This window comes from Maniola jurtina, chromosome 18 (genome assembly GCF_905333055.1).
Source record: "Maniola jurtina chromosome 18, ilManJurt1.1, whole genome shotgun sequence".
Lineage (NCBI taxonomy): Eukaryota > Metazoa > Arthropoda > Insecta > Lepidoptera > Nymphalidae > Maniola > Maniola jurtina.
Window position 1 is genome coordinate 8,967,572 of NC_060046.1, and position 16,462 is coordinate 8,984,033.

The window sequence follows — 16,462 nt, forward strand, 5'->3', positions numbered from 1 at the left end:
TTGTAAATCTTCGATACATTATACCTGCCTTCGTGATTCGGTGAAAATATTTTGTGCGGGCATTATTTTTAGTCTACAAAATGGAGTACTTATACGTATCGAGAAATAATCGAGAAACGGAAACGTTTAAGTGCGGAAACCAGCCCCGAGAGAAGAAAGAAAGAAAGAAGAAGACGTATCGAGAACGGGCGTTACTAAAGTTTATTTTATGGCCTGATTTCATGTGAATTTAATAGAATTAATATGATATCTATAAGAAATACGTATTTTACCTATTTTGTAATTTAGTTTTAACTAAACAGCACGCGACGTCCGCGTATTGAGGTTTTTAAAAATGATGTGGAAACTCTTTGATTTTCCAAATTAAAAGTAGTCTATGCCCATCTTTAGGATGCAAGTGGATGCAAGTTACTGTACCAAGCAGATTTTGTCAAATTGTTTAATCGCTTTTGACAAAATTGGTTAACAGACAGACAGATAAAGAGACAGACACGTTTCACATTATATGGATTTAACATCATACGATGCTAAAAACTGGTATTTAGTGACTCAATTCTATATAATATACGTACACATTGTACAGATTTGCGTCCAGATGAACTTCAAACAGTGAACGAATGCAAATTTAATTAAGTCCCACAAAATGCGGACGACAAAATAGGCCTGCTGTCCATACATAAAGGCTACGTGGTCAACAGGGTTAGTCTTAAGAGGGGTCTCTCCGTCGCTCGCTACATACAAACGTGGTTCCAACTTAATTTGAATATTAAGCAACCAAAATCCATGAAATTTTGCAGACATATTCTAGAAACTAATATCCATGCCTGTGGTTTTCCAGATTTCTGTTAAAGTATTGGGTTTCAAAGTTACGCGATCTTAAAAATTCACATACAAATATTTGAGCCCCTATAATTTTAAAACTACATATTTTTAGAAAAAAATTAAAACACCACAGGCACAGATATTAGTTTCTAGAATATGTCTGCAAAATTTCATGGACTTTGGTTGCTTAATATTCAAATGAAATTGGAACTACGATTGTATGGAGTAAGTGACGGAGAGAGCCCTGTTAATATGGCTAAACGTATGCTCTGTGATACGCCTACATGCCTGCTTTGTCTGGGACGCGTTTGAATAAACAAGTACCGAGTAATGAGAGCCGTTTCGCTGAAATAAGCCCAAAATCTGACCAGAATCGCTCAACGTGAGTAGCTCTAAATAGGGTTAAGGTAATTGCTATTTGACAAATCGCAAAAATGCTGTACTTTGAAGTAAATTGTTTATTTTTCTAAAGCATTAACAGCTATTAAATACATGCAATTAAAAACTTCAGTTTGTGAAGATTATAAGGGCCTCTTTTAATTTAGTATACATTATCCCAATAAATAAAAAAAACAAGTTGAAAACATTGCTGTTCGCAACTTGTTCTGTAAAAATTTTCTTTAACATCTTGATACTTTGAAGCCAACCTCCAGTAAATGATATGTTTAGGTTTAACAATCAATTCGAACTGTTAGTTTTATACTAAATGTTTTTCATTTCTTAAATAATCTAAAACTAACCAAAAAACTTCCTGTGCTATTTATTTTCTTGCAGGCGCTCTATGGAATTCAGTGTCCACTGGACTGTCATGGCGGAAGGACTGTGCGCGTCATTTCGTCGCAAAATATTATTTAAAATGAATTTAAGCTTATTATTTTTGAATGAAAGTTGTGTTTATAATCGTTGAAAAATAAAATAGGGATTTTTTCATTTCTAAATGAAGCCTGCTTATATACTAAAATTTATTCTAAAGTCACGGTTTTACCAGGTAAATACTCGGAGGTTGTCATAGATTATGATGACAGATAGTAAGTGTTCTAAATAGGTATTATACCTATGTTTTTTAGGAGATAGCGCGCCTCGTTCCGGGTGCCGTGTTCCGAAATGGATTTCGTAGTAGTGCAAGTTTGGTGAAAGCCCCACATGACGGAGGGGTATGCGTCAGGCATTTCCTGTGTACAAAAAAGACCTATATTTCGGATCCATTTTTCATCACTGACATCATGCACTATTCAAAGACTGGTCTTCAAGCATTGAGGAATTTTGGACGAGAGACATCTCGAAGGTTCCCGAAGGCTGCCTAACTGAGTTAGATTTGTCGGCTAGCTAGCTTTTTTTGAAATTGGACCTACTTAGCTGGATTGTGTGTTAGAGATTTCTTATGAGATATTATATGTACATAATAATATAACCATCATAAGAAAGCTCAGATTCATGCTGCGGGCAATGGGGAGAGCCTAAAGGTTGGAACGCCATTTCGGCGGCCGTGTTTCCTGCCATATATACCTTAGATACCTGCAAGCCAAGAGTGAATAGGCATCTTCTAGGTAAGCGTGCTCCAACTTGGACCTCATCATTGCTTTCTTTAAAGCATGATTGTCGTCAAGCGCAAGCGCAAAGATTCAGGCGGCGCAAACCCGTAGCATGTGGAAGACCCTATTAAAGACCTATGTTCACTGTGGACGTCTGTCGGTTGATGTTGATGATTATGTCTTTAGTGCAAGTAGTTCAGTAGTTTCAGAGTTTATCGATAACAAACAAACAAACCTTTCCTCTTCATAATATATGTACTTAGTAGCGCAAACTTGGAAAAAATCTCGTGGAAACTCTTTGATTTTCCGAGATAAATGTCATTTTACCTGGCAGCCCTAATCAATTTTATCACTGATAATAATAACTAATTCATAACCGTTAAACCTAAGAGTCAAAATCTCGTTTTTCTAGTCGAGTTCCGTAGGCTCTTTGAACTCACCGCATCCCAAGAAAACCTACCATTAGATGTAGGAATAATGGAAAGAGGTCACAACCCTCAGCAATAAAGAATACGATGCGGAGAGAGATGTCACTCTCAAGGTCTTTAAATGTATCCATGCAAAAAACCACGTCGACTGGTTGCTCCGTTGTAGCGTGATTGAATATTAAACCAACAAACACACTTTCGCATTTGAAATATGGCCAATGATTATAAGAAACAGTTTAAATCTCTCTCTGCTCTCCGAGAGACGTTAGGCAAAGTGAACACGAATTATGACACTTCTGTGTTCTTATACAAGCTTAGGTCTCTCAATTTTGTCAATTAATGTCAAATTTCTTTCTCAGATCAAAACCTAGTAAGTGGTTTAAATTCAAGAGAAGTTTAGGAACACACCTTTGAGAACATGGAAAACTTGCAGGTATGCAGGTTTCCTCACGATGTTTTCCTTCGCCGTTAAAGCAAGTGATATTAAATTGCTTAAAACGCACATAACTGAAAAGTTAGTAGAACGTGATTCCAGGATCGAACCCCCGACCTTCGATTAGGAGGCGGACGTTCTAACCACTAGGCTATGACAGTTTTTAAATTAAAGGGGTTTAAATATTTTAGTGTGAAGACTGGCCTACACATTTATTCATTACATGTGCATCATTTTCTTTTTTAGGGTTCCGTACCTCAAAATGAAAAACGGAGCTCTTAAAGGATCACTTTGTTGTCTGGCCATTTGTCCGTCCGTCCGTCAAGAAAACCTATACAGTACTTCCCGTTGATCTAGAATCACGAAATTTGTTCTCGGATTTATTCCTTTACTTGGGCTACGAGAGTTGAGACCTCTCTACCTGCCCATAATTCTAGGTTAACGGGAAATACCCTATCGGTTTCCTTGACAGACACGACAGACGGACAGACGGACAGAAAGACAGACAACAAAGTGATCCTATAAGGGTCCCGTGTTTCCTTTTGAGATATGGAACCCTAAAAACATTATGTAAGTATGCAAAGTATTTCCCTTGCAAACCATATTTAACAGTTGACATGTAGAGGTCAGAACTCCTTTTGACTTTTCCTATCTTACTTTAAAGTTTTAATGCATTATTAAGTATTTACTGTTTTGACATGGTATTTAGATAATGGGTGATATTTATTTTATTTAATCTAATTCCTTTGAAAAACTTAGTAAGGCGCATTAATCTATAAAAAACCTAGCGAGTTCATAGACTTACTATGTTTTAAAATGGTCAAAGCGACTTACTAGCTTTTAATTTTACTTTAATGTGGGTGTCCTTACAATACAACGGGACATACTATGAAAGTTAGGCTTATGACATAAAACGATTTTCGGAAAAATGACATTTACTTTGTTTTGATATGGGGCGGTCGATATAATTAGGTACTAGGGTAAAGGCTCAAGTAAATGAACAGATTGGACGTTTTTACATGTATTAAGAGCTGGAATAAAAAACCGGCTGATATACCTTTTTTAAATATTTTCTTACAAATTCTTACACTTTTTTCAATTTCAATTTCAAAACCGTGTTCCGTTCAAACCGTTCAAAAGTGCGTGTGCGTGCGTCCATGTGTGTGTGTGTGAGTGTGTGTGAGTGTGTGTGAGTATATACTTGTCTGTATGTTTGTACGAGTGTTTGTGAGTTTGGTATTGCGTTGTATAACCACATGAGTAGCGAACAGAGTCAAAGCTTCATATAAGCGCGCTACGATAGGTACACTACTACAAGCTTGAGGCGCGTGTGTGCGTGAGCACAGGCGCTACGTCGCGTACGGAGAGAAATCGGTTTATACCGGTTCGGCCTGTGCTCAAGCTCAGGGGCTGCAGTATACGTGGCGCGTCGTGTTTTCATTTATTGTTAATGATAATAATTTAAATAGTGTTTACAATCTATTTTCTTGAACTGTCATAGATTTTGTTCAAAATCAATATCTGAGGATCCCTAGGATCACAAAACAGGAAATTGTTACCAAAACTTAAAACAGTTGGCACCATTTTGTAATTCTTTGTTAATTGACCGATTTCGTTCAAAATCGATATTTAGAGCTCCCTGGGATCACAAAATAAGAAACTGTTACCAAAATTTAAAAAGTCGACGCCATTTTGTAATTCTTTGTTAATTGACCGATTTCGTTGAAAATCGATATTTAGAGCTCCCTGGGATCACAAAATAAGAAACTGTTACCAAAATTTAAAAAAGTCGACGCCATTTTGAAATTCTTTGTTAATTGACCGATTTCGTTCAAAATCGATATTTAGAGCTCCCTGGGATCACAAAATAAGAAACTGTTACCAAAATTTAAAAAAGTCGACGCCATTTTGAAATTCTTTGTTAATTGACCGATTTCGTTCAAAATCGATATTTAGAGCTCCCTGGGATCACAAAATAAGAAACTGTTACCAAAATTTAAAAAGTCGACGCCATTTTGAAATTCTTTGTTAATTGACCGATTTCGTTCAAAATCGATATTTAGAGCTCCCTGGCATCACAAAAAAGGAAACTGTTACCAAAATTTAAAAAAGTCGACGCCATTTTGAAATTCTTTGTTAATTGACCGATTTCGTTCAAAATCGATATTTAGAGCTCCCTGGCATCACAAAAAAGGAAACTGTTACCAAAATTTAAAAAAGTCGACGCCATTTTGAAATTCTTTGTTAATTGACCGATTTCGTTCAAAATCGATATTTAGAGCTCCCTGGGATCACAAAAAAGGAAACTGTTACCAAAATTTAAAAAAGTCGACGCCATTTTGAAATTCTTTGTTAATTGACCGATTTCGTTCAAAATCGATATTTAGAGCTCCCTGGCATCACAAAATAAGAAACTGTTACCAAAATTTAAAAAAGTCGACGCCATTTTGAAATTCTTTGTTGATTGACCGATTTGGTTCAAAATCGATATTTAAAGCTCCCTGGGATCACAAAAAGGAAACTGTTACCAAAATTTAAAAAATATTTTTAACCGACTTCAAAAAAAGGAAGAGGTTCTGAATTCCTCGGTATCTTTTTTTTTAACGTATGTTCCCCGATTACTCAAAGACGCCTGGACCGATTTGGATTTTTTTTTGTTTGATAGGGTATACTTCGCAGGTGGTCCCATATAAATTTGATGAAGATCTGATGAATATCTTCCGAGATGGAGAACGGAACTCCTCAATGGATAAGAGCAAATTGCTCGCGATCAGTGTAATATCTTAGTAAACAGTAGGGTTTTAACTGGGTATGGCATATTATAGTACAGTGGGGCCACTAAAAATTGTGAAATAAAAAAATTTCAAAAGAAAAATAAAACCGACTTCAAAAACCACAATCACTAAAATTATTTTTACTTTTTAGTGTTTGTGGTTTTTGAAGTCGGTTTAATTTTTCTTTAGATTTTTTTTAAAATATTTATTCTGGTATTCTTCTTTCTTGGATAAGGATCCCTCTTGGGTATCCCCATTTCTCTCTGTCTTTGGTACTATCAAGCTAATTTTCTCTCGCGATTTGCACAATAGCATTAGACCAACGCGTCTTCGGTCTACCTATTTTTCTTTTGCCTGCTGGACCTGGCCAAGGGGAGATTTTTCCTGTCCTTCTTTCATCTGTAAAAATCGATACAATATGACCATTTGCATTTCAGTTTTAGGGCATGTCTCAAGGTGTCTGTAGGCTTTGTCTTTTTTCTTATGTCTTCAATTCTCACTTTGAATATTTTTTCCTTAAGTTATGCTCCTTGCCATCGCCCTTTAGCAAGTCACTATTATTCTTTTTATATTCTTTGTCTGGACCCATGTTTGGCTGGCATAGGTGAGGCATGGCAGGATGCATGTATCTGTAACGGATCTTTTAAGATGTACTGGGTAAGCTCCTTTCATTCTTTCCTTTTGTGCCCAGTACTTGTTCGAACTGATGTTAATCCGTCTGTCTACTTCCTCTTCTGCACTTGTAACGCTGAATGAGACTTGTTTTTTAAGATACATTTAGGAGCATAGGTATTGTAGTTCCAATACTTAATTGTATTTATTTGCCTGTTACTATAAATATGGCGGCTGATTGAATGAGGCCGATTGTTGTAGGTACCTCTGCGAAACTGTTCAAAAATAGTAAACTGAAGTAAGTAAGTACTACTTACAAAATTATGTCGCTTTTCATTGATAAATATGGATTTCGAAAATTTGACCACATTTCCAAATTTCGCGATATATAAAGTGGCTTCCGATTCCGAATCATTTCACACTTTATTAAGATCACACAAGTAATTTCCAAAATTTATCGAGGTGTTAACATCAAGAAGAACATCTGCAAGTTATTCCAATCATTTTTGTACCATTTGGTGGCGAGTACGTATTAAAGAATGTCGTGCAAGTGTGTCTAACTTTGTAAAACAAGCATACTCGGGCTACTTTGAGAACCCATTAGCAGCTAACAGCAAGGCCTGGACTCCAAATTTTTATATGTGGAAGCTGTATTTCCTCATTGCGTTTATGAGCAAATAAGAATAGACCCTACTTTTACTAAAAAAAGTATTATAATTTGGCGCGAACCATCTAAACACCATGATGATTATTATTTCTGCATTGTGAATATAACCAGAAGAAACAGCAAAAAAATTGTTCCAAGCGACTCTATTGTAACTTGCAGTCTACAATTAGAACGATTCTGACTTCTGGTGATAAATCTGTACCTCAGCCCCAACCCAGTACCTCCAATCTACTTCAAGAACTTTCAGAAGGTAGTGACGATGTAGTGACTTTTACATCTCAACTTAGACTATTCAATCAAAATGATTTGGACCACTTAATGAGAGATCTTAGATTGTCTAAAAAGCATCAAAACATGTGGCTTCTCGGCTCAAAGGAACAAATCTGATAACATGTGTTACGGTATATTGTTCTCACTACTCTCAAAACATTCAGCAGCTGATGTTGCACTTCCAGCGACTTGGGTGCAACATGGGCATTAAGTTTTTCTCTATTATACATTCTAAAACAGGTTTTATTTATTATTATTATGTAAAATAGTTTTTGATTTATCGCGCAAAATGTAGAAAAAAATATACAATAAGTCAAAAACTGTGAAAATCTGACAATTTTTTTTGAATTCCAAGCCGAAAATATATTTAAGAATTTATTTATTAATAGGAATCGAGAGTTTATGCACTAGATAGAGTTCGTTCATTCACTGAAATTCCCAGTTCATTTACTGGCAATTTATCCTTTTGTTAAATAAAATAAGTTATAATAATTAATACCACGCATTTTATTTGATTTTTTGATATTTAAATAATTTAAGAGTGTATACCTACTGTGTACAGACACACAAAATATAAAAATTATATATAGAACGATTCTCATATACCTTAATTTTAGGTCAATGTCAGGGTAGTCCTTATTCGTTCATTTACTGGATCTTTTACCCTCCTACGTCAAAATACTAAAAGTCCGCGTAAATTTCGCAGATTGAAATGTCTGCTTGATTAATTGTCAATAGAGGGTCATGACATGTCAAAATTGCTAGTTTGAAGGTGAAATCGTCTATGTCATTCGCATTATCTTTCCTCTTAAATAAATCGTTGCGCACATTTTCGTCCTCTATGGGGGATAATTCTCCATTGATGTTTGAATTAGAACAGTATTCGGAACAAACGGATCGTTAAAATACTGTTGCGCGTTTTTATGCTGATAACATGCTATACTAATATAATAAAGAGGTGAAGTTTGTAAGTTTGTTTGTTGGTAATAATCTCTGGAACTACTGAACCGATTTTGAAAATTCTTTCACCAGTAGAAAGCTAAAAACATTATTCCTGAGAGACATATGCTATATTTTATTTTGTTATATATGTTATATTTTTAAGAACATTTTTTATGAAATGTTATTTAAAAAATTAATTTGAGTTGTGATTGACATATAATTTATATTATGAATATTAAATGACTATAACTATGACTATTTTATTTTCAAAAAATTAGAGATCCCTACGAAAATTGTAATACTCTACCCTAATTGTACTACTCTCTCTATAAAATACTAGTGACCCGCCCCGGCTTCGCAAGCCGGGGCGGGTCACTAGTATTTTATATTTGGCTTACGCTGCATCGACTCCAATGATATTTATGTAAAAAATAAAGTGAAAACTTAAAGTTTTCTATATTAACACTTGGGGTACACATATTATGTAGAGCGCTATCTTTTCTAATCACGTGCGTCTTCTTCTGTCATATTCTTCTGTTATCTTCTGTCATACTCATTCCCTAGCTCGAATTTCATACCCCATGTAATATGAACGTAATTGTAAGGTGTTTTTTTTATTAATAAATGGGTTTGCATTTGACTGAAACCAACCAAGCAGGAGATGATTCAGTTTAAGGTGGAGCGCGCCTGCCCAGAAGGTGCCTATTCACTTTTCTTTTGAATGTACCAAGATTAGCGGGAAAAACAGAAGCTGGAAGGGCATTCCATATTCTAGCAGTATGTATTAGAAACGAGGAAGCAAATCGCTTCGTATGGGTCCGTGGGATTTCAAATATGTAGGGATGAAGATCTTGGAAATGCCTAGTGGTGCTATTATAAAATGACGAGGAGAGAACTAGACCGAATTTTAAACTTTTGATGATATTACATTATGGTATTACATTATGGTAATGATATATATGATGAATAAATGGTTCCTTGTTATCATATGATGGTGACGTGATGGTATAATGTTAGTGGTTGACTCTAACTATATCGTAAAGCTGTTAAAGCTAACAAATAAGGGTTCTCTTTTAAAAAGTCTTTGCTCTAATGAAAAAGAATGAAGAGCACCGCAAAGTGAAGTTTTTGCGGTTTCCTCAACTTGTTAAATGGAGGGTTATATTTCATGTTTACATTATACTAGTTAGAAAAGTAGGTGCTTTTAAGTACAAAGTTTTCTAAGAGTAAGAGCTATTAAATAAGTCGTAATTGCTTTTAGTCCTGGTACTTAGCTGTAGTTTGAATGGCTTGGAATTAGAGAATTTGCACACCACGGAACCCTTTTATCTTCTTAAGTATAAAAAATTATGCTTGGTCTATCTGTCTGTCTGTTTGTTACTTATGCGTTCGCGCACCATTCATCCGATTGTGTTGAAACTTTACACAATCGTTGCCGGAATCGTGTTTCTAACATAGCAGCAACGTGCAATAGCTCACGCTTTAGCTAGTATTTTCATATATTATTCATTATTATGCATAATTTTATTATGCGCATCCACTTTGCATGTTATTTAAACATATTCATATATATTTTTAAATATCTCTACCTCAAGCTTTTAACTCAGCTTTAGTACAATAACTTTTCTGCATTATTATTAAAACTGTCCTATCTCTATGAGTAACTAACTCAATTCCTTTTATTACCTACTGAGGTACATACTCTTTTTTTATATTTCCGTAATAAGCATTAATGTGTTTATTTTAAAGGCCAGCGTGCACTAGGTTCGCCGAGTCAAGTAGAATCAAATCGTTTGTGATACAAACAGTTGAGGCGTTTCGACTTTCGGCTCGATTCGGCGCACCTCAGGTGGACGTAAGGCTTTTTATAGTATGTAAATTTCGGTATTGAAAAGTTTTTCAGCTGTAGTTTTATTTGATTAGGTACTTCAAACCAAGACACTTACAAAGTGCCTACAGGGACTTCGTCTGTGGCTTTGTTTGCTGGCGCGCGTATTGTGCCTTTTTGGAGTGTTTTTTTGTTAGAAATGGCTGGTTTTTGTGTTCTGCTGGTGTTTGTTGGTGGTGGAACTGACTGGGAAGCGCTCTAGAGGGGCGCCGCGTGTATGTCGGCAGGCGCCGGCACAGACGAAGTCCATACTTATATACATAGTTTCACTAATTTATAATTAACTACAAACTTGACATTGGCTAATCAGTGTAAAGCCAGACGAAAGGGGGAAAAAAAAAGTGCCTACACGTATTTTCTTTTAAAATCTATGTTGAATGCCTAATTTAATGAATATTCTGCAACTTTGTTGTAAGATCAAGTATGATACTTAAATTATTCAGGCTCAACGTTTATTGAGTTCAGTTTTCCATATTACAGTGGGTTTGCGGTTTCACGCAAACCTCAGCCTACTTACGATTTGCGGTCGCGCTGCCATCAATATCCATTCCCTGATAAAGTGTATCCGTCTGTCGTGTATTATTAGAATATTTTTCGATGTTAGCCTTGACACTGTCGATATTGGCATTGACTTTGATTTCTTTTAATATCCTTTATGCGTAGACTATTTTCTTAGATTTATTTATTTTCTCCATTTTTATTAGAGTTCCGTACTTAATCATCAATAGTTTCTGTGGTGGGTTCAGCTATGTACATATATATATATATTATATAATTATGTACCTAGGTTCCCAATTGCAACATCATATTATCATCTTGCTTTCGTTATTATTATACTGCTTATTATAAATTTTTGTGCACCTAATAGTAAGTTGGCATATTTTTCTAGCGTAAAGTTTTGCTAGCATTTCAAATTTACGTAATGTAGGACAGAATACGTCTAAGAAAAGATGGACCGTTTGAGGACTTTAAATGGGGTAAATGCTGTTGGGCTAAAACATGAAGCGTCGTTACAAAGTTCAGACTCCAGAGCAAAGTAGGTCAAAAGTTGGGTGGACATTTTGTATGTGCGTAACTATGTATATCACTTCGCGCGGCATTACGTTGAAATTTACATGAGGGATCTAAAACAAAGGCTTTGTTTAGCAGAATTATGCAACATGTTTAAAGATGAGTAGTTTAAACATTAAACTTATTAAATCTAAGACGAGAACGGTCCTAGATGAAAGTGGGTCGGAATTTTTATATACCTAGTTAGTGTTAGCGTTCAAACTATCGTGAGTGATATCCATTACATTTACCTAGCTAATACTGGTTTTACTTACGTAGTTAGTCAAAGTAAGCCTGACTAGTTCCGAACCCATCCAGAGTCTTTTTAGGGTTCCGTAATCCGTACCTCAAGAGGAAAAACGGATTTATTGCACAATAAATAGGAACATAAAATTAGACCTCCTTATTTTATTTATTAGTCTTAGAAATAATGTCTAAGCTATGTGTAAGGACTTTTGTCTGGTTTTGTTAAATAAAAAGTAATTTCAAGCAAATTGATTTTGCTTAAACCGTTTCATGTTAAGAGGGCTCTCTCCGTCACTCGTTTCCACTCGTTTCATACAATCGTAGTTCTAATTTCATTTGAATACTAAGCAACCAAAGTCCATGAAATTTTGCACATATATCCTAGAAACTAATATCTATGTCTGTGGTTTTCCAGATTTCTGTTAAAATATTCTGTTTCAAAGTTACGCGGTCTTAAAATTTTCATACAAATCTTTGAGCTCCTGTAATTTTAAAACTACATATTTTTAGAAAAATCTAAAACACCACAGACACAGATATTAGTTTCTAGAATATGTCTGCAAAATTTCATGGACTTTGGTTGCTTAGTATTCAAAAGAAATTGGAACTACGATTGTATGAAACGAGTGGAAACGAGTGACGGAGAGAGCCCTGTTAAAACCAATTTTATAAATGACAAAGGTTAGCCGATGTTTTAATGAACATTTTTTATATTGAACCCTTTATTTACTTGAGCTGTAAATTGAAAAGTTATTTTCGATGGTGATAATTCCTTTTGATATTTCCATTAACGGGAAAAAACAATATCGTTTTAACATGACGAATGAATAGCGGCCTATTACTAAGTAGGTATAGTTTATTTTTATGTCCTACTAGCTGATGCTCGCGACTTCGTTCGCGTGGCTATAGGTTATTTAAAAATCCCGTGGGAACTCATTGATTTTCTGGGATAAAAAGTAGCCTATTGTGTTAATCCAGGGTATAATCTGTCTTCGTTACACACCCAATCCGCTCAGTAGTTTTTGCATGAAAGAGTAACAAACATACACACATACACACAAACTTTCGCCTTTATAATATTAGTGTGATGTACGCAACAATTGGCATACTTTAAACCAAATCCCCGGTACTTTATATAAGTGAAGACTGAAGGTTTAATCATCAATAGTTGAAAAGGACAGTGCCATACCTAAATTGAGTGGGAAACTTCTTTACCTATATGTAGTTAGTAGTGTTTGCTTAAAGTTTGATACCAACCAACTTTTAAAACAACGCCAAAATATAATGCCTATTATATGCTTGGACTGAAACTGGTTGGGAGGAAACATTGTTCACTGTATTTCTCATTCCTACTTGCATCAGGAGGCAGAGGTTAGGCAAATACGACCATTGCGACTTTTTTTTTTTTTTTTATCGCTGGGAAATGCTTTTACGCATCCCTCCCGGAAGCAGAGCTGATTACGCTGCTTCCGGGGGGGTATGTGGGACTCGCTGGCAACCAGAATACCCACTAAAACGGCATCCTATGGGATCCCTATGGGGATGTCCAGTAATGTGGCGGTATCGTTGAGACGGCACAGTGGTATACGACCATTGCGACTGCGTCAAAGTTACGCAGCCTGCCACGGAGTGAAAAAAAAAGAAGCAACTTTTTCTTTTTTGACCCATTTTCTTCAAGTTCCTGAGCCTTCGGTTAAACAATGCTCATGGTAGCAAAATTAATATTCCCCTCGCTTTTGTTTAAAAATGTATGTTATAAAGATCATTTATGCGGCAAATGCGTTGTTATTATGCCCTGTTGTTATTTAAGCCCTAAATGATTTACTTTCAAAAGACTTGGCTTGCTTTAGTAAATTAGAACGGTTATGTCCGTAGGTTCTTATTTGTAATTTATATAATACTTGTAGTTAATATTTGTAATTTATAAAATACTGAACAATGAACATTCATAACAATATAAGAGTATCTTTAATTTGCAAGCGTTCAATCAGTGTGAACTTGTCCGATGTTACAATTTTACAAAAAGAAGTAGGTATTGTATACTTTTTTTACAACTTTTTCTTGTTTCTTTGTTTTCATATAAGTTAACAGTAAGAAGGAATAGACGAGCTTAACTATGCTGTAGTAGATAAAAGGTACAGTCAGCAATATAGCTAGGTTCGCACCCGTCCATAGTCGCTTGCATTGGCGCGGGTTCAAACCTAGCTTTGTTGCTGACTGTACCTAGTAAAGCGCTTGTTCGTTTAAAGTCAGAAACCAAAATTGCTTAGCAAATTATTAAGTAATTTGTATTGAATGACAGGAGATTCATCATTGATGGAGTAACAAATGAACCCGGATAACTATAAATAACATGAGTATTAAGCTTTCGTATTTACATACTGTGGGAAAAATCTTTTAAATTCAATACTGTTTTGCACCTGCTACCGTCCAATACAGGTAAACGCCTATAAGAGAAAAATCTATGCATTTTGAAACTTATTCCTATAAAAATAGAGGCCAGTTTGGAACAAATAGTGTAGTGTTGGCGGTACGTTGTTCAAATATTTTACATCCAGCTCGAAGTATTATTTATTTTCAAATCTGTGTCTGTTTGTTTGTAAAATGTATTTGTAATATTCTTTGAGACTGAAAGCTTGAAATTTTTACATAAAGATAATATTTTCTCAGCTAACTTGTTCCAATTAAATAAACAAAGACATGACAACTATATCATGTAGGAGAGAAAGAATATTTTCGTACGAAAGGAAGAACCATTTCATATTATTAATGGTACTTACATTAATTTATACATTTGGCGATCATGTTATGGATTCTATTTTTTTAATATTAAAATAAATATTTTGACAAGTTTTTCCTTTTATTTATAGTTTTGTCAGTGCTGACTGTGTAAGCTCTGCAATGTAAAAAATACCCACATAACAAGTACCTATTTTAGCTATTTTAAAAACTGCCTATATATTTGGGGTCCAGTGGGATAGGTATAGATGCCCAGAACATGGCCAGACCCAGAATTTAGAAACCTATTACCTTAATATCGCCCATGTTTTTAAGAAAGTTCTGAATGTAACTACCTACTTATTACTTATTTATGTTTACAATATGTTACAGCGCTATTAATATCCGGCAATGACTAAAATATTAATTAACCTGAAGAGAAGCCTTGACGTTGGGAGAGTGGAAATTATATTTAAATTCCTAAATCAAATTAAAAAGATCAAAGTTCAAGGTAAATAACGCGTATGTTATTTAGATTGATTTTCGTAGTGCGTGGGTGGCATGGTTTGTGGTACGTATAACTAGAAGACATCAAACCAGTGGTAGAGTAAATAAGGGTCTAAAAATAACTAGTAAAATATTTGAGTTCCTTTATATGTAATATTATGTTCATAGGAAAACTGAACAGGCATCTAGTCATTGTAAATCTGTTCAGTACCTACTTATCTTCAGTAGTCGTTTTTATATTATTATACGTATATGTATATATTACAATATACTTAGTTTTCATACTGTCAGTGTTTGATGATTTTCTTTTCCTACTAAATAGTGAATATACTAAATAGTTCTTCCAGTAAGCCGACGAGATTGCCGTTTGAACTGAATTAGTAGCCTCTTAAATAGGGGTTGAAGGCTGAATGGGATTAAGAATCAGAATAACTTTATGGAAATAAAACAAAGATAATTAATCTAAAGCCCGGCATTGGTAATCCGGTATTAAAAAGCAAGGTTTGAACCGATCAAGCGTAATCTCCCTTGATAAATTCTCCAATGCAAGAGAACGTGACTTTTGAAGGAAATTTAAGAGATAAAATACGATAGTCCCTAAATATTTAAGCGATAAGTTATTCTAGTCAAGTGTCGATTTTCGCGGCCTCTGTTTGCGTAATAAATGGCCTTTCTATCATCAAATTATCACGAGGACATTTTCCTAAAATTCATTAATATTGTCTAAAGCTTTGTACACATTGAGAAGGTGTCTTTTAATAATGCCATACTCAATCACAGTACAAATTTCAAAATACGGAAAATAGTCGTTCACACAAAAAACTAGAAAAGTACTGATAACTTTCAAACGGCTCAACCGATTTTCTTCGATTATAGCTAAGAACGATCTCGATCAAGCCACCTTTCATGAAAAAAAATGAAACTAAAATCGGTACATTCGTTTAGGAGCTACGATGCCACAGACAGATACACAGATACGTGACACATCAAACTTATAAGACCACTCTTTTTGGGTTGGGGGTTAAAAACGCCAAAGTGCGACATTGCAGCAAGCCACAGGGCTGAATAATACTATGGTTTAAAATGTAACAAAATCATCGGTAGTCTATCGTACTGTCATTCCATCGTCGTTACAGCACGATATTGTCGAGCCGAGGCATAAAATAGACTGCCGCATGCTGTTAAGGTGACAATTTATACCATGCTGTATTGTCGCATGTTGTTGCTCCGGCGTAAAAGGCCTTAAGAGTGACCTTTCACAACCAGCAGCTACAATAATGCAATGTAATGTCCCTGTAGTAGCCAAGTACAAACAATTTCATATTTTATTAGAGCTAATGTGTGGTGGAAACTTTACACTATTCATTTAGCTCTGTGTAAAAGCTTAGCATTTACAAAATGTTTTAAACTTTTCTGACCTACTTCTGAATGGCTACTTTGGTTCGGTCGGATCCCAGGTTGTACCAAGCTTTTGTTCTCAAACTTCTCGCAAAACCTTTTTAATTTCAAGGTTCATAAACGCAAAGTAAAAATCAAATTGCATTTGTTGAAACGTAACTGGGTTTGGTTCTGA

The 16,462-nt window shown here is 35.1% G+C and overlaps 1 protein-coding gene across 2 annotated transcripts in view; it reads left to right on the forward strand.

Moving 5' to 3' along the window:
* LOC123874418 (protein unc-13 homolog B) overlaps nt 1-16,462 on the forward strand; it is a 419,803-nt gene that overhangs the window by 196,655 nt on the left and 206,686 nt on the right. The gene's annotated exons all lie outside the window — the stretch shown is intronic.